The sequence below is a fragment of the Eptesicus fuscus genome, chromosome 3 (assembly GCF_027574615.1).
Source record: "Eptesicus fuscus isolate TK198812 chromosome 3, DD_ASM_mEF_20220401, whole genome shotgun sequence".
Lineage (NCBI taxonomy): Eukaryota > Metazoa > Chordata > Mammalia > Chiroptera > Vespertilionidae > Eptesicus > Eptesicus fuscus.
In genome coordinates, this window is record NC_072475.1 from 19,311,439 (window position 1) to 19,334,059 (window position 22,621).

A 22,621-nucleotide genomic window follows, 5' to 3' on the forward strand; every position below is an offset into this window, starting at 1 on the left:
GTTTGGACTCACTCATCGCTGGCCCCTTGATTCTCAGGCCTTTGAACTCAAACTGAATTGCACCTTTCCTGGTTCTCTAGTTTGCAGAGGGCAGGTCATGGGACTTCTTGGCTTTCATAACCGCATGAGCCAATTCCTGTAATAAATCTCCTCTTGCCTATCCTATTGACTTTGTCTCTCTGGAACGCTTGACTTGTGTCTCAAGTTTATAGCAGAAAGCAGAAGAAAGGTAACAATAGTAAAGGAATGGATCTTGTTTTTGCTCCTAGCAATACTCAGCTAGCATCACTACCAGCAAGAGCTGGCTGCTGCAATATTGGAAACCACAAACATATGGGTAATTCATTAGTCAAATAAATCATCCTTAAAAATGACCTGTGTGCAGCAATGTATCACAGCACAAATGGAATAAGTTTATAGGAAAGAAAGAAGTGCTTTCATGTATTTTGCAGTGTTTGAATGATTAATAAGCAAGCTAGAAATGAAGAGATGAAAGAAATGACAGATGTCATTGGCTTCTTTATAACACAGTCTTAGGCAGTAGTCCTCAAGCTTGAGCATGCATCAGAATCTGGATGTAGAATTTCTGACTCCCATATAGGAGGGGTGCCGTGGGATGGGCAGAACAAGAATTTACATTTCTAACAAGCTCTTAGATGATGCCAATGCTGCTGGTCCAAGAATTACATTTTGAGAAATGGTCAACTAAGGAAAAAAATCTTGAGCACTTTTGCCTGAGAAAAAATCTGTGTTAAGAATCATGTTAAATTGCCTCTTATTACTCAAGAAAGCATTTGACAGGCCACAATTTGCCATCTGTACCATTAGCAGCCCTCTCCCTAAAAAATGAAAATATTCCTTGTAGTTAAAATGTGATCTTACTCAACAAAGTCAAGGAATGGAAAGCATGAAGCATTCTTTCCACTCACTATTTTAATACACTAGGCATGTCAGAAGATAAAATAGTCAACATCAAAAAGAAAAGTAAAAAACAAAATTATTTTAATCAAATGTCTCACCTCGTATAATCCTGACCTGAATCAGAATTAAGAATGGAGGTTGCATACAGATCATTAAAGAGGTCAGATATTGTCTTATAATAAACAGTACATTCTGTAATATTTCTACCTATTGGATAACCCAACAAAGAGTTTAATAATACCATTAGTATAAAACATTCATTTGAAATAAAAAAGCAGAAGCAACTTTGGGAGTAGCTAATCAGGCTGGAAGTATATAGTCTTTTGAAGCCTGGAGATCGCTAAAGGAAATATTTGTTCCATCCTTTGCAGTTTCTTCAGAAACTTTAAGGCATTATACTGTTGAAAATTTAAAAATCCTATTATATTTGGAAATGATGGATTGTTCATTGACTATAGCAATAAGTAACTACCAGTTACAAGCCAGTCCCAATCTATCAATGCAATGCACTTCAGCAACCATACCTCCGGAAAAAAAAAAAAAAAAAGTCCATCAACAGTCCCTGATGTTGATGATGCTTTCAATACTAAGGGGCAACTAATCCTTATATGTTTTCTCCTTCCAAAATCTGCTAATTCTAGGACTTCATGATTTTGCAAACCCTATATAAGTTCAGCTCTCTGCTTTGCTCAGATGGCCTGTCTTCCAAGTACAGCTCTCCCTTAGTAAGCAATAAATTTAGTTTAATGAGCAAAAAAAGTCAGCTTTTTGTTTGTTTCAAATAGTCCTCAATGTGCAATACCAAAGGAAGTATCAATTGTCTGTGACTGATTACCTATTTTTCCTAGTACTTACTTGGGGAACATATAATCATCTCAGGGATCAGTAGAATCCACATCAGTGGTTCTCTATGAGGAAGGGGGGAAAAATTTTGCCCTGGGGGACATTTGCCAAAGCCTGCAGAGACTTTTGGTTGCCATGACTGAAGGGAGAGGCAGGATACTGGCATCTAGTAGGTAAGGCCAGGGACTCTGCCAAACATCCTCCAATACAAAGGACAGCCCCTCCCCAGCCCAAAATGTCAGTACTACTACTACTTTGGAGAAACCCTGGCTTAAAACAATAGAATGTGAAGAAAAATACTAGGAAATGATGCTTATTTTAAAGATGAGGAACCTGGGAAGATGTGAATCACTTTTTGCCTCCTTACTAACCAATCCATATTTTCACTGAATTTCAAGTATGTTAATTCTTCCAAAAATATTTCAACAAAGTACACCTAAAAGCAGAAGGATGGACATTAAACTCTCCAGAGAGTAATATTTTTTCTTTCATCCCATCACATTACACACACTTCTGGCCCCAAAGGATAAAAAATAGGCACATTGATCAGCCAATCAAGTCTCTCAAGAATCAGTTCACTGTAGTTGTTCAAGCCTGTCTCCTATAACGTTCCTTAATGCACCTTCCATTTCATCAGATTAAGTTAGCCATGCCCTTCTCCCACTCCTCTCAATCTTTCTGGCACTGACAGCTTGGAAGAGTTACACACATTCACCAAATCCTTTCCTCCTGCTCACTCTATTCTATCGCAAATAGGCTTCTACCCCTTTCATTTTTCCCCAAATGTTTTTCTTAATGTCAGCCAGGACATCCTGATTTCCAATCCAATAGCAACTTATCAGTATACTTTCACTTCAAACACTTGGCTATACAGTAAGTCCTCATAATCAATAAGTTAATGGAACTGCAGTGAAACAATGTATAATGAAACCAAATTTAACCTAAGCTAGTATGTTATGATATAAATAAGAGTTAACTTCCTATGGCATCTCATCATCATTACAATAGAACAACATTGAACAAAACATTATTTAAGGACCTGTTGTAAGCCATAATAGAGTTGGTTCCTTCTTTAACCTGTATAATTTAATCCCTAGTTTACTTTAACGCTGAACTTTCTTTGCTCCAAGTCTCTGAAATTTCTCTGTCTTTCCTGCCCTTCTTCCATTCCCCCCTACATTTAAACATTTTCTACAGTTCTATTCTCAGATTTTTTTTTCTTCCTAGTTGCCATCCATTGGAGAATCCATGTTCCAAGTCCACATTTATAACCCTAATGTTGTCTCTATTACCTCATACTTACTTTGGTGAAAGATATAGGGTTGATTCTGGTTGTCCATACACAAATTTTCCCCTGACTTCATTACTGAAATTCATACACACTGTTGGTGTGATTGCTAATTAGTACAATACCTTTGGAAAATATTTGTCAGCATCTAAAAAAGCTTAACATATACCTACCTTATGATTCAGGATTCCACTTCTAGGCATATACCCAATAGAAGTGTATATATATTTATATATGTGCACCAAAAGATATGTACATGAATATTCATAGCAACATTACTTATTATAGCAACAAACAACCCAAATGTGTATCAGTAGAAGGGATAGATAAGTTTATGGTATATTCCTCCAATGGAATACTACTTAGTATTAAAAAAGAAATACTACATGCATCAATATAATTGCATTTCACAGATAAAATGTTGAGCAAAAACAGTAAACACAACTACATCTAGTGTTAATTTAATTTATATAAAGGCCCCAAACAGACAAATCAAATCTGTAGTAATAGAAGTCAGAATTACCTTTAGGGGACAATGTATGAGACTTCTTGGGTGTGAGTAGTGCTCCATGTCTTAGTCTGAGTGGATTACACATGTTTGTCCACTTCATAAAATGCTATCAAGAGCTATACATGTATAATTTGTTCAACCTTTATATATCAAAAAGTTTCCAAGACACATCTTAAACACATCCAAATGTGTTTCCATGTTCTCTTTTTATAAGCAACAGAATGATAACTTTCTAACAACACTGTCAAGTCCTCTTATCCTTACTCAGACTGTCTGGGATTTGTCCTACTAGAAGAATGAATCCGTAGACACAATATTGTCATTTGATTGTCAGCCTCACTAAATAACTTTATAAAAGTCATAACTATTCATATTCAAGATGAATTCAAGAATAGAGACCAAAAAATCTGCACTATTAAAGCTGCCAACCATGTCACTTTCAAAACATGCCACTTACATTTTTCATTTTCTTCATGAAGAAGTTTGAAAATCATGTTCTATAGGACACAGAAATGCTTTTATGACCTTTCTGAAAACTACTCTCTTGACCCTTCTCTTTTTGGTGTAATTGAATTTCAATGGGACTTTCCTGATTTCTTAATAGAAATGCACTTAATCAGAAACTAAGAAGCGAAATTGACTTTAGCCCCTTTAATATGTATTAAATTAAACGATAAATGACAATTAAGTGATTTGCTCCCATATACAGGGATAAAATAAAAACAAAGGCCAGTTCTACAGAAAGCCAATCAAGTAAAAGTTCAAACTACTCTTGAAACTTGAATTAAGATTTTATATAAATTGAATATATGTAGTTCTTTAAGATTTTTTAAAAACTAACATGCTTTTATAAAGAATGAGTTGAAACATGTCTGTTGCTTTTCAAATAAATACTATTAACTGGCAAAGCTGTCTCTTATTTCAGCATTTGTCACCTCAACCAGATTTCTAATGTTATTCTAACTTTTCACTCTTTTCCTTTCAAAATCTATCATTTTTATGTGACAATTTATCATCTTCAGGCTGTGATCTCAGTCACTGTGTCATATCAAGAACTGGGACTTCATGATTAATAAATCTCTGGGGGGATAAGTCAGCAAAAAACAGAAATCATTTCGAATCTAGTGCTGTGTTACTCAACCTAAGAGGCAGCCTGTGAACAAGACTGAGGCACCAAATTTTCTGTTTTATATTTTTAAAAGGGAGTCAATACATTTTATAAAAACCAGAACTTTTTTTGATTTTTTCATACTTAAAGCTTTAAAAAATTAAACATCTTTGAGATGGGAATTCCATCATTTTTCCCCACTTGGGCCATAACCAGAGAAGAAAAGTTACAAATAACTTTGCAACAAGGAATATGCAAATCTGCATATGACTACTTCGGTCTCTACACAACAATCTCTCTTAATGAAAGAATACCACAGAGATAAAAGGCGAAATATCCAGAACATGTTTTCAGAGAAACGCTGCTTCTTCCTTACTTGAATTTAATTTTTCTTCAATCAACAAGAAAAGTGAGTTGTTTCGTAACTGATTTTTCAAAATTTCTAGTTGTTCCCCAGTGTTTTTACGCAAATGCCTTTACTACAACTTGAAGATGTGCGGGCAATAAATAGTGCATTATTAAAATCATGCAAGAACAACTAAAATTATATTCAAATCACTTACAGTTATGTGTTCATTTCCAGTGTGAGAGGAAACGTCAACACTTCTGAAAACCAGCCAAATACATACTGCTTCAGTCGGGAAGGAATATTCCAGAGATCCAACTCTACATAGCAGTGTTTAATCCTGGGTGTACACCGGAGTCACCTGGAGAACCTGAAAAACGAGATAGTCAGTGACCCACCTCTGGAATCTGCATTAATCGGTCTGAGGAAGGGCTCCTGGTACTGGAAAGTCCTCAAAACACTCCAATGATTCCAATATGCAGACAGAGTTGAGAACCACTGCTGTAAACCTACAACCAATTCAAACTGACATAAAACATTTGGGTTCTTAATTTCTCTATTACATGTTATTATTATTTTTTAACTTAGAAAATAAGTTTTAAAGGTTTAGCTCACTGAAACCATGGCAACAAAAATAAAATGAGATCCTTAATTTCAGACATTTTTTTTTACCAACTGCCATAATGAATCAGAAAACATACACCATACAAGCAATTTACATTTCATCGTATCCCTCCTTCAACTAATAATATCTAGGTAACCTTGTACATTTGCTTGTGTATCAGTTTCCTCCTCTGTAAAATGGAAATAATGATAGTACTTACTTTATTAGAGCGTTATGATAAGAAACATATGAAAAAAATACATGCAAAACATTCAGCATAATGCTTGCATGAAACATTCTAATTGTTTTGGCTGGGGACATCAGGAAAATATGGTGTAGTGAGGTATACAGTGTTACCCACACTTGAGGAAAAATGTGTTAGAGAAATGAAATGTCTTGCCCAAGATTATGCATTTAGTAGGTTGTGATCCAGAATCTGAACCTGAGTTAGCCTCATCCTGAGGCCCCTGTCCGTCCCACACAAGATCTTTCTCCCTATGGAGGAGGCCACACATGGATTCCCAAGATGCTAACTTATCTTGAAGATGGTTTAGATGACAGATGTTCTAGTGCTAAGTGTTTTTGTTGTTCTTGTTTCTTTGTTTTGGAGGTTTCTGCTGTTGTGTGTGGTGTTTTTTTTTTAATAAAGAAGAATCAAAGTTGGGACAATTTTATGAGCAATAAAGCACCCCTCTTAAACTCTGATTAGGTGAAATTTTCTGCAGCAGGTTCCTATTCCTTTGCTCACACACCTCTGCTCCACGGGCACTGCATTTACCTATCCAGGGCATAAGCAAAAATCAAACAATGTAGCTTGAACAGCTACTTATTCCCTATTCTGCGAGGATCAGAGCTCCCTCAGGAGATGTGCTCTGTGCCATCCCATGCGGTTGCAGTCTATCAGCCAGACAGCTACTTCCCTCCACTTCCATTCTGGCCACCCTTGTCTCTGTTAGTGTTAAACACGTCCCAGTGCGCCTCTATCTCCTTTGTTACTGTTTCTCAGAAATGATAATATCAACTGTCTCCCAAAATGTGTGTGGAATGAACAAAAAGGCCCTAGATGTATTCATAAGCACATAGTAAAAAGAAAGCATTATGTGGCCAACTAAATTTGGGAAGTTCTAGGCTAAACAAAGTTTCATAACACAACCTTTACCATTCTCATGTATATTAGGTATCTTCATGAGGGAAATGTAATATGCAACATTTGCAAATACAGTTTTAGAAATGGGGAGTGCCCCTTGCTCACCCAAAGTACTTTCATTGTTTTCTGAAAGTGGTACTTTCCACTCATTTGCCCCTCTCTTCACTTGTTGGTCCTGCAAAGCAGATTCACTAGCAAAACTATTCCATTAATAGCTGCAGCCGTAGTTCCTGCTCAATGAGTTATGAAATTCACCTGAATATGGTATAAAACATTTAGAATAGGTCCCTCCCTGGAGCTGAACGTGAGATTCACCTTTTCATTTCAATAGCAAACTCTCATAAAGCAAAAAGCAGAACTTTCCAAGCATATCTAAAATACGTGGATAGCTGGTTAATTGGATAATAAAACCATTGGGGTAGTTGCCATAATGAAAAGCACTTTTTATTTGGATTAGAACATAAACCAATATATTGGAAACAATATAAACTGATTATGCAGAATGAAGAAATGATAACATGTGATAAAGGCTATCTAGAGAATGCCAACCTAGCTTAACATTAATCTTTGGGAAAACACAATTCAAGTCTCAATACTTTTTTCACTGGGCAATTTTCCAACAATTTTTTCTCTCTCTTATCATCATTTGCTTTTTTACAGATGGGCTATAATACTTCTAGGTTAATTTTATTACACTTTGAATGGCCTAATTTTTATTCTTATACCATTGGATTATGGATAGTCTGGGGCTGTTTAAAATGTTGTTGAACCTTCTCATTTCACCTTTAGCACCATGCTTAATTTGAATGGAAAGTGCATCTTTTTAACCTTGAATTTGAGACATTGGAAATTCTTCCAGCTGAAAGTTTTCTTTCCCTCAGTTTCAAAAAGGCAAGGAGTGAGGAAAATATTAAGTGAATCTGTCCTCTCAATTATGTCTTATCAAATAATACCTTACCTGACTGCACTGATGCATAACAATTAATACTAGTTAAGTATAATACTGTTAAATTACTTTACTTATGGAGAAATTAAATCCTAAAATTAAAAATATTCCAAGACAGAAGTGGAGGATTGGATTTTCTCACTTTGGGAGTGCCAGCATTTTCCAATTCTGTACAAATAAATAAGCCCTGAAAAAAATGTTCTCTATATTCTTATATAAATTATTGCCATTATTACTAGGTGCCCAGTGCATGAAATCGCGTGAGACCCAGACCCAGTGCACCATGGGAGAGCCAGAGTCAAGTCCCGCTGGCGCCCTCGGGGACTCAGTCTTGCCAGTGCCAGCAGGGATGCAGCGTCAAGTCCCACCAGCACCCACAGGACCCAGAATCAAGTCCCACCGGCGCCACAAGACCCAGAGTCAAGTCCCCGCCCACCCACGTGTGCCTCATCGCACATGCAGCCCCACCCACCTGCACGCGCTTTGCCACACACGCAGCCTCCTGGTGACTAGTCTTTGGTCACTACATGTGACAGCGTCACGACCAAGGGGTTTTTATAATAGAGATTTAAGGACCTGCCATTTGGTTAAAATGCTAGGAATACCTGAGAGGAGAGGTGGCACATATGTACTAAATAATAGTTATTATAAAATGAACATGGTATAGATTGGTTCTACTGGTTGCATTCAATACAGTCATAAAATAAAGCAGACCTGGGTTAGCATGATTATAATGGTCCAGTGGCCTGGTGCACCAATTCGTGCACATTGAAAGGAAATTAATTAGAAGAAATATTTTAATATCACTATTCACCCTTTCTCCATAATAGAAGTATCAACCAAATTCACAATCAACAATGACAGATGAAAACACACACGTGTGATTGGCGCCAGTGAGAGCTTTATATGTATCAATCGTGTGCGAGTCATCTTAGCCTTTTATAGATATAGAATAAACTTGCTTAATTAGACCTGCTTTCTAATGTAGCTAAACTTTTTCCAGCCCAGTGAAGCACCCCAACTTCTCTTTTAGGTAATTGTCAGCAACACAGCAGTAAATATTAATACGAAGCAGATTATTATTGTAGATCACGCAGGGAGAACAAAGGGTAAGATATTTAACTGCAGCAGTGTTTGACAATATTCTGTGCAGTGAGAAAACCTGAAGTCATTTTCAGGTTCCACCATTTCTTACTTCTTTTCAGTCGGATCAAGTTTCTAAACTTTCTAAATCTCCGTTTTCCAGCTAATGAAAAGAAAATAGGATTCTACCGAGTCTCCTATCTACCTACTCCAGGACTTCTGTGAGGATCAAATGAGATGAGACATGGGAAAATGTTTCACAGACATTTGGTTAAAGTGTAAAATGTTTGCACCTGGCCATAAAGCAAGTCGGGTCCCTGGGCTAAAGAAACTCCAAGGAGGCTAGCCGCTAGGGAGAAGAAGCCAGGCATTGCTACATGATGTCATTACAGGGTGCCCACAGTGACTGTTTCCATGCTGGGCTGGGCTGTGGGCTGCATTTTGTGTCATGGGGTCTTGGCAGCATTGGCTGCATTTGGTTGGGTGTCACTCCAGGGTGGTGGCAGGGCCTGTGTCCCACTTGGGGGAAGCCGAGTGTTGTTTTGTGGGCGCCAGATCCGTGGTGCCGTTTCTCTGTAAATGGCCAGTGTGCATCACGGCAGCTCCTGCATTGAGCGGCTGCCCCCTGGTGGTCAGTGCACATCATAGTGATGGGTCAAATGGTTGGACATTTAGCTTATTACTCTTTTAAATATATACACTAGAGGCCTGGTGCACAAAATTTGTGCACCCGGGTGGGTGGGGAATCCCTCAGCCCGGCCTGTACCTTCTCACAGTCTGGGAGCCCTCGAGGGATGTGTGAATGACAGACATCCTTAGCGCTGTCACGGAGGCAGGAGAGGCTCCCACTACTGCTGCTGCGCTCACCAGCCGTGAGCCTGGCTTTTGGCTGAGCGGCACTCCTCCTGTGGGAGTGCACTGACCACCAGGAGGCAGCTCCTGCATTGAGTGGGATCAGGCCGAAACCAGCGCTCTAACATCCCAAGGAGTCCCGGATTGCAAGAGGGTGCAGGCTAGGCCGAGGGACCCCACAGGTGGCACGATCGATCGGGGCTAGGGAGGAATGCGGGAGGTTGGCCAGCTGGGGAGGGACCGCGGGAGGACTCCAGGGTGTGTCCAGCCTGTCTTACTCAGTCCTGATCTGCTGGAATCCAGCAGCAAGCTCACCTACCAGTTGGAGCAACTGCCTCCTGGTGGTCAGTGCACGTCATATCGACTGGTCGACCAGTCGAATGTCTGCCCCCTGGTGGTCAGTGCATGTCAAAGCGAATGGTTGAGCAGCCTTAATATATCATTAGCATATTACACTTTGATTGATTGAATGCATGACTGGATGACCGGATGACCGGACACTTAGCATATTAGGCTTTTATTTTACAGGATAGTTTACATAGTAAGGTACTACAAACATAATGTGTTTTAAGAGCTGGCTAATTAATGAAAACATGAATTCTTGATTCAAAAAGTTCACAGTTCATTTAAATAACAATTGTACTGTTAAAGCATATGAGGAAAGTAGACTAAACCTATCTTCATAAAAAAAGAGAGTGAGGAGAAACTATACACTGAATATAAATCTATAGATAACACATGTATATGCTTTTTATGTGATATTAAAATATAGGGTATTTTCTTGTTTTGATGTTGTTTAAACAACATTTTATTTTACACCAAAGACTGCAAAAAACGTTTTCATTTAATTAACCTGCAGCCCAGAAAATAAATATTGGAACAGGACATGACAAAGTAGAAGCTGAAACTAAAATGTGCCGAATACAAAATAATTATATCAAATGTTTTCAGGGATGCTCTTTAAAATGGCTTTGCTAAACATCTAGTTCTCACCTCCAGTTGCCTCTATATCTTTCCTTTGCTTAGCAACAACATAACATTAAAACCCTTTGCTGCTCTAGAATACTGCCTTAATATTTGTATTCTACCTTTATGATCTGTAATGTAGTTAAAATGATTGTGCAGATGCTTTTGCTTTAGTGCAGATGGTGGGGGGGGAGGCATTAATCAGTCGTTCAATGTAAGTGCAGGCCAGAATAATGACTAGGTTAGTTAGGATGTCAAGAGTCACTGAACCAGTGTGAGTAAAACAAAATGTGTGAGTTGAACCACTGGCTAGGTAGCCCAAAATGTCAACTTCCTCAGCAAGGTTCAGCAGGAAATAAAATTAATTTGGGGGTGGGGGGAAATGTGCTGAAGAACCTTTCAAAAGACAGCCTTTCTATGTGAACTTGAATATTAACACATGAAGCATCTCAGGAATGCTAACAAGAAACATAGTTACTCACATATATTTCTGTGCTCACCCAGCATTCAAACTAACCTGCATGAATTGTAATTTAACACTTTTCCTGCCTGGCTACTGTGGCTCAGTGATTGAGCATCAACCTATGAACCAAGAGGTCATGGTTTGATTCCCGATCTGGGCACATATCCGGGTTATGGGCCTGATCCCCAGCGTGAGGTGTGCAGGAGGCAGCCGATCGATGATTCTCTCTCATCACTGATGTTCCTATCTCTCTCTCCCTCCTCCCTTCCTCTCTGAAATCAATGAAAATATATTAAAAAAAAACACACCACACAACACTTTTCCTGACCACAGATAGATGGAAAACATATCATTAACTACTCATTCATCACTCTGCCCTCTTCACCCTCCACCCACAAAGCATCAACTCTAATATTCAAAAGATTCACTCTAATATTCAAGTATTCTGAAAGGAACTACATTACTTAACATTAAACCTATTTATTACCTCACACAGTTTATTGTATAATTGTGTGTGTTTTTAATACTGGAATGTTTATTCACAAGGAGGGTTTAGCTGGAAGAACAAAAGTAAAAATAGAATTGTGTGAAAAGGTTTAGCAACTAGAGTACTTACTCTGTTTAGTAGAAGTTAGAACTGAAAGGTATGGTACAAAAGAACAAAAGATAGGAGAGAAGGACTACTCAAGTGATGACCATGGGTGGCTATAATGGGGAATTGTCTGGGCTTAAGGCTGAAACAGATAGATCTGTGGTCCAGGACTGAGCCACATCCCAGAGGAGTCTCCCAGGTCAAGTGACTGGGCTTTATGCTGTTTATTTAAATCAGTAAAAAAAAAAAAAAAAGGAAAAAAAAAAAAGACTGCAGTGCCTCACAAAAGATTAGTGTATTTATTTCATGGTTGCATTGTTTTCTCATTTGTAAGAAAGGACATTCCATTTTATGAAACACTTTAGAAAATTGTAACATTGAAAGCTCCTGTTTTCTTGAAAATGTATAAATTTAGAGTCAATTCTGAAACTGAAAACTTCCATTATGGTGGAAGGGAAATTCCCTGTATTTCATATACTGCATGATATAGTTATTCCATAGGTGCAGCTGAACAGAATGAGAACGTCAGTATGAATTATGTCAACCTGAAATGAATGGTACATTTGAAGTCCAAAAAAATAAAACACTTTGTATAAATATCCTAACAAAATCCTGGGTATTCTGGTTCCTAACTGAATACTGCCCATAATTTGTAAGCTATCTCACTAAAGTTTAAACATTCTCATTGTTTTTATTTCCACGCTATCAAAATTGAATTTCTTCAGACAAACTGATCCTAGGTATAACTCCTGGAGGGCTGATGGTGGTTATTATATGGGACTTGTATAGTTAGAGTCCATGTGGCATCACTTCTTTCCCTTCTCACATCTAGTAAAGGGTAAAGGCTTCAATCTTTTCCATTGATTTTCACCTACAATGGTATAGGGACCATGATGCTGAGTGAACCTACCTAGTATAACTTTGGCTTTAAGCTTTTCATCTCTAAAGCATTTAAATCCACTTTTTCTGTTTTGTTGAAAAAGTTAAAACAAAAAGGAGAAACAATGAGAGAGAACCCTGTGCCTTACATTCTGAGAGTACTTAGATGAGCCACAGATGGGAAGTTCTATGATGTCCTCTCACTCTAGTCTCCAACCCTGTGACCCAACTGTGAGAAGCCTTCCCACCCCTAAGGTCAATTTCATCTCATCTAATAGCAAAACTGGAATGAAACAGCTAATAACTGAGTCTGATTGGCCTGGCTGGTAATAGCCCCTGCAGCATTGTCTCCCTCTTTGAGGTGATTGATCGTGGGGCTCTGCCTGCCTGCTTCATCACCCCTAACCACTCACCTGCCTACCTGATCACCCCTAACCGCTCGCCTGCCTACCTGATCACCCCTAACTGCTGGCCTGCCTACTTGATTGCCCCTAACTGCTCACCTGCCTACCTGATCGCCCCTAACCACTTGCTGGGGGGCAGGGCCAGCCTGGCGAGGGGCTGTCTGCCTACTTGATCGCCCCTAATAATTCGCCTGCCTACCTGATTTCCCCTAGCCATTCGCCTGCCTACCTGATTGCCCCTAACTGCTCGCCTGCCTACCTGATCACCCCTAACCACTAGCCTGCCTACCTGATCGCTCCTAACCACTTGCTGGGGGGCAGGGCCAGCCCAGCAAGGGACCATGGTGGTTCTGGTCTCTGGTCGTTATGCCGTTATGTTCCCTGGGCTTTTATTATATAGGATGTCAACTACAAGTGCAAAATAAAAAAATATTTTTTAAAAAAATTAGTACTGCCCTGGCTGGTGGTTCAGTTGGTTGGAGCATCATCCCATACACCAAAAAGTTGTGGGTTCAATTTCCAGTCAGGGAACATACCCAGGTTGTGGGTTTGATCCCTGTTCAGGACGTGTAAAGGAAGCAACTGATCTATGTTTCTCTCTCACTTCAATGGCTCTCTCTCTTTCTCTCAATCTCTTCCTCTCTACAAAGAAAGAAAATCAATAAAAACATGTATTGGGTGAAAATTTAAAAAGTTAGTTCTTAAATATATTTTCCTTCTAGGTAGACATCTTTTAGAATAGCATCTTTTAAACTACAGATCATTAAACTAATTTAGTGTGTGACAGCTAGCATTTTTAAATAAAACAAAATAGAAATATCTAGAAAGTTTTAAATGGTAAAAGTGTGCATTATTGCTGACATTGAATATATTTCAATGTATATATTGACATTGTATTTCAGTTGCCATGGGTAAGTGCACATAATGTGTAAACACTGTTGTGAAATAAAATGTATTTCTTAACTGCTGATTACAGTCATTGTTTAAATACACTACTTTTTCACATTGGGGTACCTGGAGAAAGCAATTGTAATGGCATCCTGTTTATATAGATAAGCCTGAGGTAGGCTGTAGGAGAGATGAATGTCAGTCATGAACTGACACTGGATAAGCAGGATCAATCTTGGTAAAATTTCTATTTAGGTATGGAATGAAAATTGCAGGCAACACCTCAGAGGGCACTGAAATACACTGTGATTGATACACATTATGAAATCACCCAAATACTTTTCTGTTTCCTATTGCCAGTCTGTTTTCTCATGTAACTGTTTATCAATTTCAAGATTAATCCAAAATACAAATATTTATCTAAATAAAGAACAGTACACTTAGTCATCATTTAGCAAAAAATAATATATTTCAAGGAATGATAAGTTCTCCTGTGATTGTTAATAAATGTAGTTTTAAGAATCATTTAAAAGATAGTATTCATTTAAAAGTTATTTCTGTCTTCCTTCAAATCTAAGAATAACTTTTAAAAGAAAAGTGAATTTTAGGATGTCTTCTCTTCATTACTAGGTTCCGGATCCCCAGATTCAGGCATAAATCCCAAAGTCGTTCTCTTGGTTGAACTGAAAAGACCTTTCCTTTTAACTAGGAGGATAAAAATATATTAGCACGATCGAGCCAGCCCAAGTAATGAGAGAGGGGAGTGAGGGGCTGACCCTGGCATACACTAGTTGGGCCATTTATTACTCCAAAATTAGTCTTCTCTAGTGCTGTTTCCACAAACAAAACATCATTAGAAAATTTTTATTTTCCAAGTCCCTTTGCAATGTGTACAACATGCATAAGTTAAATACAAACCAGAACAGTAAGCTTAAACATTGAATATTTAAACCTCAAGAAACAAGAAAAATCTCAAATAAACGGCCTACCTTTATACCTCAAGGAACTAGAAAAAGAACAAATGAGGTGCAAACTCATAAGATGTAAGTAGATTCTTAAGGAACTGCACAGATTTTTTTTAAAATGATTTAAAAATTGTTCAGGTATAATAAGCTGAGCCATTAATAGTAATAAAACAAAGTAAAAGTAATTTAATGTGCTAAATGTTTCACCTTGACTAATTAGTAGATTCAGAATAATTTTATACTTAGGGGTCTGGTTCAATGTGTTAATGAATATTTTAACAGTGCTAGTATATGACAGTCCCCAAGAAAATTACCACTGGAGCAGAGCGCTGAGAGAAAGTGGGAGCTGTGAAATCCTTTTTGCTTTAGTGAGGACCTATAGTTGCAAACACCAGAGGAAATGAGTAGTGATAAGCCCAAGGAGCTCCTAGAGAATCAAATGAAAGGGGCTAGCAGGAGAAAGATACTCTTAGAAACAAACTTCTTTTAAATAGCATTTCCAACATTATCTAAAATGTTTAAATTTAGACTAAGAAAAAAATGGACATTTCTCATCACATTAAATTATATATATTTGGTCTCTCAGTCTTCTAAACAAAATAACCTAGGACTAGGGTTTATCTTTGTGCTCACATTTATAAGATAATTCTATCTAGATCTATCAATAGAGATGCTTTGAGTAAATGTATCTCTTTAGAAATAAAGGGAGGAAAAGATGGTTAAGATGATTGTCCTTTCTGAGAAGAAATTGAAGAGTAAAACTCAGTATAAATTACCATAACAACACGTGTACTTTCTAGAGGGCCTATGATTCTCTCTTTCTCCCGGCTGCATTCCCACTGCCCTGATATTCAGACCTCCTGGGATTGCAGGAGAAAAGCATCATCACTCTGGTAGCCATTGAACCTAAGTGTATATCTGAGATGCCTACAGGTGGCCCTCCTGTGTACCATGTATACTGAAACCTTCCCCCATCAAAACTTCATCTTTACTTTCTGGAGTGGGTTACATGTACCAGTAATCCAAAAGATATTCATCATTTGTCAATCTATCTTATTAATAGCAATTATGTCCAAGTCTCAGTGCTTGTGGCTTAGAGGAGAAACAAGACAGGTAATGATAACCAACATTTATTGAGGTGTTCCTGTGTACTAGGCATCATGCATTCTTTACATGCAATTACTATGCTTTACATGCATTGGATCATTCAGTACTACCCATAGCCCAATATAACACTGAACCAAATTTATACTAACATAATGTGAGAAACTGAGGTTCACATAGGTAAATTTTACTTCACAGAGCTAGTAATTGCTAAAATCCAGATTTGAATTCTGACAGTATCCTATCTAATAAAAGAGTAATATGCAAATTAACAATCACTCCGCTACACCCACCAGCCAATCAAGAGCAAGTATGCAAATGAATCCCAACCAAGATGACTGCAGCCTCTGAGGGAGCAGAAAGCAGGCTTGGGTTTCCCCGGTGATGGAGGAAGCCAAGCTTTCTGCACACCCTGGCCCGCCCAGGCCTCCACTTAAGGCTACAAAGTTTTAATTATAGAAGATAAATAAATAGCAACAGAAATGGCTGCAGCCATGGAGTAAGCAGGAGGCTTGGCTTCGCTCCAGGCTACAAAGTTTCAATTGTAGAAGATAAATCCCAGATATCAAGGCCTCTGCTTGGGTCACCGGGGGACATGGCCAGCCTGCAACCCCCATAGGCCCCTCGCCCAAGCTGCCCCACATCCCAAGGGAAACCCCACCCTGATCTGGGACACCCTTCAGGGCAAACCAGCCAGCCCCCACCCATGCACCAGGCCTCTATCCTATCTAATAAAAGAGTAATATGCAAATTGACCATCACTCTAACACACAAGATAGCTGCCCCCATGTGGTCAAAGATCCTGCCCCCATGTGGACACAAGATGGTCACCACAAGATGGCCAGCAGGGGGAGGGCAGTTGGGAGGGACTAGGCCTGCAAGGGAGGGCAGTTAGGGGTGACCAGGCAGGCAGAGGAGGGAAATTGGGGGCAACCAGACCTGCAGGGAAGGGCAGTTGAGGGGGACCAGGCCTGCAGGGGAGGGCAGTTAGGGGTGACCAGGCCTGCAGGGGAGGGCAGTTAGGGGTGACCAGGCCTGCAGGAGAGGGCAGTTAGGGGCAAACAGGCTGGCAGGGGAGTGGTTAGGGGGTGATCTGGCTGGCATGCAGAAGCAGTTAGGGGCAATCAGGAAGGCAGGCAAGTAGTTGGGAGCCAGCAGTCCTGGATTGTGAGAGGGATGTCTGACTGCCCATTTAGGCCCGATTCTACCTGGATCGGGCCTAAACGGGCAGTTGGACATACCTCGAGGGGTCCCAGATTGGGGAGGGTGCAGGCTGGGCTGAGGGACACCCCCCTACTCCCCTGTGCATGAATTTTCATGCACCGGGCATCTAGTAATAATATAATCTATAGTCTTAACCACCACTCTATACCATCTCACAATAAAGAAGATAAAGAAAAACCACACATCTAATAGTATATAATTTTGAAATTATATTGGCATATAGAAATTTTAACAAAGAATGACCAAATAACTAAAACAAAACCTAGAAAAAAACACCAAAATCCTAGCCCAGATGCTGAGAAATTGCAGAGAACAGTGCAATGTTTTATTTTCCCAACTTTTGCTGTGACAAGGCTGTGGTCCATCTTGGATCTATGCAATCCAGGGTAAAAAAAAAAAAATGAACATGAACATGAATCTGTGGAAACAAAGAGTCAGATCTACAGAGACTTCATATATTAGAATCAACCCAAAAATGGAAATATGGTCCATCCTTAATTCTGTTTCCACATGTAATATTTTCCATTTTATGTATCCTATAACAAAACAACTTTATAGCAAACATGTAAGAAGAAATTCAACTGGTTCATGCGGTCTCTAGTATACATGTGACCAAGCACAGATTGAAACAGATTTTATTATATTTCGCTTTCTTTCTATTTCTCTTTTATGGCACAGTTACTTCATTATGTTTATTTTAATTGTGCATATGTGAGTTTGTTATGACTCTATTGACAGAGAATGAAATATTTATTATTAAAAGCTGTGTGGTGTATAGACAGGTGGTCATTTCACTATGATTTATTATACCTCTCCTATCTGTGTGAAGTGTTTCATACTAAGAAAAGGAACCCCTTTCTTCAAACAGTGCTGAAGAAGCTGAATAATATCTACATATTTTTGTCTTTTGGTAGCATTTATAACCAGGCACTCACATACTTTTTGTAACTTTGGCACCTAGAAATTCTGAGTGATGATAAACTATTCTAGGTCTTAAGTGACTTTTTAAAATTTTACCTTTATTGTTGAAAGTTATACAGATGTACCTTTTTTCCCCCCACTGAACCCCTTCTAGCCAGCCCCCCTCTCTCCTCTCCAGGCCTTCACCACACTATTGTCTGGAGAGTATCATGTTAAGCGAAATAAGCCAGTCAGAGAAAGACAATTGCCACATGATCTCACTCATGTGGAATCTAAAGAACAAAATAAACTGATGAACAAAATAGATCCAGAGACATAGAAGCATGGAACAGACTGACAGATTCTCAGAGGGAAAGGAGGAGGGGAGGATGGGGAGAAGAGATTAATTAACCAAAGAACTTATATGCATATATGTATAACCCATGGATATAGGCAATATCTACATATTTGCTTGACACTGGGGGATAGTGACCTGTGGGAGGCAAGGGGGGCAGTCCATGGGTGCCTGTGAGAAAACTATCAGCTGACTAGGACTGAAAGCACATTCCAAAGGAGGAGCGAGAGGCCCTTCCAAATCCTTCTCCACCCAGAAACCACTCCCTATTTCCAGGTTCCCTGGAGGGCCAGGAGGTACAGTTTCTAAAAGGCCTGAAAGTCCTACCTTTAATTAATCCTCCATGAAATAGTAAAAAGAGAATATGTCTCCCTGGCTGTCCCCCTCAGATTTCATCGTCGAAAAACAACAGTTCATCTGCCTGAGATCCCCCTGCCAGGTTCTTTCATCAGTTTACCACCGCGAGACCCTGTTCACCTGCGGTGAGACAGAGGCAGGCACAAGTGTGGCCCAGGCACATGCGCAGGCCCTTCCTAAGTGGAGGGGGTTGGGGGGGGGGGGCGTAGAATTAGGTGGAAGAATGGGTAAATGGCAAGGGGACAAAGGAGACTGCCTGAGGGAATGTTAAAAATGAGTTGGGGACCCAAATTTGGGAACTGAGACTCAGAGCAAAAACATGTTATTACTGGAAATAGTTAAGACTTCATTCCCTAAGTGACCAAAATAAGGATCTTGCAGCACAGAAGAAACAAAACAAAAGTCACATGTCCTGGAGCTCAGTCTAAGGCAGCGATTTTCATCTGGTGTGCCACAAGAATGTTTAAAGCATTCGATACCTGACTATTTAGTCAGGGGCACTGACCTCTTTTCCAAGTCGGGGCTTAAGTACAATAAACATATCAGGTCTCTAGCTGCAGGATGGAGCCAGGGCACACAAGGCAGAGAATTCAGAGGCATGATGAGCAGTTGATACAAACATGGATAATCTAAAAGACACAATTGACTTTGCATTTATCAGTTTGTCTGGCATTTTAAGTTAAATAACTTTCTTCCCAGACGACGTTGGTTAGAGTGGTAAACTGGAAGTTGAAAAGACAGTGAAGAAGATAAATATTTTATTACATTAGGGTCCTCAGGGCAGGAAAAGTAATCTTTTATTTTGTTGTAGGTACTATTTGTGTTTGAGATAGTCACAGTACATTATGAGATTTAAGTAAAGCCTTCCACTGCCAACACTGAATCCATTTATGTAGTTTCCTTTATCTCTAATGAATATCTGATTTTTTTGTTTAATATCAGCAAACATTTTATGAAGGAGAGCAGCTTTTCAAATATTTTATGATATAAACCAAGTGTTGTTTTGCTTTTTTGAACCTGTTATAAAAGTATCACATTTCATGTTGTAAATATAGATTCAGTTCCACTCTTAAGTGCGGAGATTGTCTCCTAGCAGGAGCATTTCCAAATGTTCAGAATTCTGCTTTCAGTTTGGCTTTGCATATCAGAAGATTAGAACAGTGAGCACTATCGAGATCTATGGACCAAATTAGGGACTTCTCTCCAAATTGGTGTCTCATAATATTTGCCAAATGTTAGATGGAAACTCTCTGCAAGATGCATTCAGTCTTGAGAAACTTTTGGATATTCCAGCAATTTTCCTTATAAGCTAAGAATATAAGACATGTTGGTTGAACAAGATACTTTTTCTGTACTCAGCTAATTGCCCATCAAATTTTACACGAAGTAAACTAGGAATCTTCTGCCATCAGTTTGACCCATACTGCACTGAATAAACCACTATTGTTGAGTTTGCACAATACATTAATTTCTTGCCATGTTCAATGGAGAGGACACAAGATCAAGGATCTTCCTGAATATTAAAAGAGATTACTTATCCCTGGCTGGTTTGGCTCAGAGGTTAGAGCGTATGCCCTCAGACTGAAGGTTCAAGGGTTCAATTCTCAGCCAAGGGCACATACCGTGGTTGCAGCTTCGATCCCTGCCCCTGGTTGGAGCTTGAGTGGGAGGCAACTAATCTATGTGTCTCTCTCAAACCAATGTTTCTCTCTTTCCCCCTGCTCTCTCTCCTTTCCACTCTCTAAAAATAAATAAATAAATGAAAAAAAATATCCTTGGGTGAGGATTAAAAAAAAGACAGAGAGCCCAGCTGGCATGGCTCAGTGGTTGAGTGTAGATCTATGAACCAGAAGGTGATGGTTCAAATCTTGGTCAGGGCACATGCGCAGGGTTGTGGGCTCAATCCCCAGTGGGGGGCGTGCAGGAGGCAGCCAATCGATATTTCTCTCTCATCATTGATTTTTCTATCTCTCTCTCCTTCTCCCTTCCTCTTTAAAATCAATAAAAATATTTTTTTTAATATAAAAAATTAAAATTACATAAATAAATAAATAAATAAATAAATAAATAAATGCAAGAGAGAGGTTAATTGAGAACAAGCCATATTTACCATCTACATTCTTTGGTATTTTTAACCAAGATTTGCATCAGGCAGAGTACTAGTATACTAAACGTGAGGGAGACCAGTAGTATCATATTCACTGCCTATTTAGTACATTAAATGCTTAATAATCAGTCACAACCAGCTAAATCTTTCTCTTTATCACCCCTATCTTTTTAAAGATATCATCCTATATAATAAAACCCTAACATGCAAATCAACCAAACAGTGGAACGACCAGTCGCTATGATGCACACTGACCACTTAGTGGCAGACGCTCAACGCAGGAGCTGCTCCCTGGTGGTCAGTGTGCTCCCACAGGGGGAGCACCGATCAGCCAGAAGCTGGGCTCCTGGCTGGGGAGAGCAGTGTCAGTGGCTGGAGCATCTCCTGCCTCCACAGTAGTGCTAAGAAACAGTGAGCTGAGTGGTAAGGCAGCAAGCAGGAGGAAGATAAGGAGCGAAGGGTCCTGGACTGCGAGAGGGATGTCCCAGACTGCGAGAGGGTGCAAGCCAGGCTGAGGGGACTCCCCCACCCGCAATGCATGAATTTTGTGCACCAGGCCACTAGTCAATATATAATATTTTATGTGTTTAGGTATAGGATGGGATTATTTGGTACATATATTGCAGAATGAATACCACAGTAAGGTTAGTTAACACCTCCATTCCATCATATAATTACCTTTTTTGTGTGATGTTAACTTTTAAAATCGATGTTCTTTGATTATTCATGATCCTCGTGGCCTTGCAGTGGTATATGTGCATTTCAGGACACAGGCTCCTCTTCCGGTTTTTAAGGACTGACTTCAGCAGGCAAAGCCCTGCGCCAGTCAGCCTACCCAGATTCCAGGAGGCAGTCTGGTAGTATCCATGGGTGGGCTTCTTGCTAAAGCCCTGGGACGTCCCAGTGTTGGGGTGGGTCAAAAGCCTGGGATGGCCATAGTCAGCTTAGCACTGGGCCCTACTAGAACCCTGAGTTCATGGGTGTTAATTAGGATCCTGATGTCACAGGAGCCACCCAGGGCCACAGGAGAGGGTTTCACAGGAGCCTTGGGAGTCAGCTGGTGCTAGGGTGGGCTGGGAACCTGAGGCCACTGGATATGCCTGGGGCCTGCAGGAGCTTGCAGATGCTGGAGTGGATTGGGGCTGGGTTTATAGGAGCTCTAAAGGAGCCTGGAGTTTACAATACTACCTGGGGCCACCTGGGGATGCCGGGGATGCCGGAGCCTGCAGGCACCACGTTGAGATGGGGATCTGGGTTCACAGGATCCTACAGGTAGCCTGTTGCTCCAGGAGCTACTTGGAACCTCTGGAATCAGTGGGCAGCAGGATGACCTAAAGGCCTGGTGCCATGACTACCACCTGGGGTTGCCGGAGCCTGTGGGCACCAGAGTGAACTGAGGAACTGGATTAATAGAAGTCTCCTGAAAGCTTGGTGTCCTGTAAACCGCCTGGGTCTACAGGAGCTACCTGGGGTTGCTGGAGTTGACAGAGTGGGTAAGACAAAGGACTGAGTTCCCAGGAGCCTGCGGGGAGCCTATTGTGGAAACGGCCTGGAGCAGTGGAAGGCGCCTGGGGCTACTGGAACTGGCACATGCCCAGAGAGATGGGGGTCTACATTCCCGGGAGCGCTGTCTTGGAAGCTGCCTGGGCTGCTGGAAGTAAGCAGGCATTGGAGTGAACAATGGTCTAGGTTTATGGGAGCCTGCTGAGAGCCTGGTACCAAAGATGCTATTTGGGGAAGCTAGTCCCACCTGGGGCCACCAGAGCTG